Here is a 3,016-nt window from a genome sequence, read left to right as displayed (position 1 = left end):
GTGGGTTCGTGTGTGTGTGCAAAGCTTTTGTAAGGCAGCTAAGGGAGTGTCAAAAGTCTAATGTCAATAATGAGCAAACCTCTAATTATTGAATCATGTATAATTTTGACTTATATGTATATTTGGCAAGTCTTTGTGTAAACAAAAATACAAATTTTCATTTCTTTGCCAGCTTGGAAAATATAGGCTTATTTTTACTAAAACGTGATATAAAGCTCATTAAAGTGTTCTGTAATGCCTTTTTGTAAGTTTGTTATCATAGTTCTTCGTATTTTTATTGTCCACTAAACGTGAGTGGCTTCAATTTAAAAAGTTCTAGTACAAAGAATTTCTTTGTTCTGAATTTGTTTGTTTATTGTTTTTAATTTTTAAAATTCATACTTTTGACATGTATGTGAATGGCGGAGTTGCCGCTTTCCTCCTTTTCGGTGGGTTTTTATATTAAAAAGGCATCAAAATGGGAAAAACCCCCCTCTGTACCTCTGCATTTTTACAGTATCTCCCCATAACTTTTCATACGAAAAAATTTATTATATGCATCCCACTCGATATCATTGAATTCCTCATTAGAACATGTAGTCCCTCTATTTTAGCGTATCAACAGTTCATATGGCTTCATACCATGTAAATGCACCATTATGTTGCCACAAAGAGCAACTAACATTTCTGTTAGCACTTACATTTGTATATGCATATTTATGTGCATACATATGTATGTATATAATTACGCATAAAAACCCTGCTGCTATGTTTTTTGTACGTAAGTGAGTGCAATATTAAAAACAGCAACTTTTATCCATCTATGTATATCGCAAAGCTCGAGAACGGCTGAACCGATTTTTTTGAAATTTCGGACATCTGCTGCAGACGTTCAAAGGATGGTTATCGGCTAAAAACAATCTCGATAAAAGGAACGTGGAACCTCCCATACGAACCGAATTTTTCATACCCCATATCTCTGGAAATGTTCATGGTAGAGTTCTGGAACTTGGTATGGAGATATATGAAATCCATCGCATACTCTTGGAAAAAAAATTGGAGCTATCAGAAAAGGGGGCGTGGCCCCTCTCATACAAACCGAATATTCAGCGCTATTCTGCATTTCGATTACGTTCCCGCATTCCGCTCCGCAAGAATCGAACTTAGGTATTCTGCGCTACGATCGAATCGAAAGAGGAAGAGGAAAAGAGAAAACATCTTTCGAAATCATCTGTTTGCATAGGAATGTGTGAAATCGAAACAAAACAAAATAAATATTTGCGACCAAACTAAGGTGGCTTATGAAGTTAAAGTTTGTAAATATTTTAAAATAACTAAATATATCTAACATCATTTTAATTTAAAAAGTAAATTTCGTTTTTGTTTAATTTAAGTGGAAACATAAGTATAAAAATAATAGCCGCGGCGTTATTATTTGAAGAGGAGAACGAGTCCCAGATTGCTGATGAGGAAATTGAAAGGTGGAGATTTAGGGACATGTTTGATCTTTTTCAGATGAGTGAAGAGTCATAAATTCATCATGAACTGTATTACTCATCGCTCAAAGCCAGTGAAATTATAAACGTTGTTTAAGCACTCCACAACATTTGCATTTAGTACAGAGTGGAAGATTTGGACGCAAATGAATTCCATTTTGAAAGCCGTCAGGAGGAGGGTAAGAACAAAGCTCCATAGCAAATCGAATTCGAGACAACATACGCACCTCTTTTTAAAAAGTTAGTAAAAACGGGTGCAATAATAAAAGCATATTTTTTATGTATGTATGTATGTATGTACATACCTCTATTAATTTTATTCAGTGCATTTCACAGTCTTATTTATAGGTAATGAAAACAAAAACGCCTGTGCTTCCTCTTTGAAAACCTCGCGCAATATCCCTTTTGGTTGCCAATATTTGAGCCAATTTTTCGTATTGCCCGTATTACCGCTGCGACAACACAGAAATCGAGAAGATTCATTTATGATGACTTACAATCATGCACAGTATATTTACTTAATTTTTTTTATAAAATTTTGTTATTTAAATCCACGAAAATAACAATCTTAACGTTCTCCGTCAACAAATTTGCAACGTAGAAAAACGGAACTACGATCGAAATGTAGAATAGGTATAATCGTAAATTTCGAAGATTGATCGAAAGGAAACGGAACGCAGAATACCAAAGTTGCCAAACGGAGAAAATTTCGATTCGAGTCAAATGCAGAATTGGGCTGATTCATTCTGCATATCTCTGAAGTGTTCATGGTAGAGTAATGGAACTTGGTATTGGCGCATTTGAAATCGATCGCATACCTTTGGACCTATTGGAAAAGCGGGCGTGGCACCTCTCTTTCAAACCGAATTTTTCGTACTGCATATTTCTGGAAGTATTTATGGTAGAGTATTGGAACTTGGTATGGAGATATATAAAATCCAGCGCATACTCTTGGATTAAAATTGGAGGTATTTGAAAAGGGCGCGCGGCCTATTTCTGGAAGTGTTCATGGTAAAATTTTTGAAAGTGGTACGGAAATATATGAAAGCAATCACATACTCATGGAGAAAAATTGGAGTTGTTGGAAAAGGGCGTGACACCTCCTATACACACCGAAATTGTCATACTGTATATCTCTGGAAATGTTCATGGTAGAGTTCTGGAACTTGGTATGGAGATATATGAAATCAATCGCATACTCATGACAAAAAATTGGGACTATTTAAAAGGGGGCGTGGCACTTCCCATAAAAACCGAATTTTTCATAATAAGAATCTCCGGAGAATTGTTCTTGGTAGAGTACTGGAACTTGGGGTGGTGATATATGAAATTAATCGCATAGTCATGGAGGAAATATGGAGCTATTGGAAAAGGAAAGCCGAATTCCATACTGCATATCTCTGGAAGTGTTCATGGTACAATACTGGAAAACTTCGTATGGAGATATATGAAATTAATCCCATACTCATTGAGAAAAATGGGCTCTTTAAAAAGGGGGGCGTGGAAAAGTGCAAACGTACTGACTTTTACTTATCTTTGAA

The sequence above is a fragment of the Rhagoletis pomonella genome, unplaced genomic scaffold (assembly GCF_013731165.1).
Source record: "Rhagoletis pomonella isolate Grant_MI unplaced genomic scaffold, Rhpom_1.0 Rhpom_scaffold_00001, whole genome shotgun sequence".
NCBI classification, from domain to species: domain Eukaryota; kingdom Metazoa; phylum Arthropoda; class Insecta; order Diptera; family Tephritidae; genus Rhagoletis; species Rhagoletis pomonella.
The sequence above is the reverse complement of the archived record's forward strand: the minus strand, read 5'-3'. Positions refer to the sequence as shown.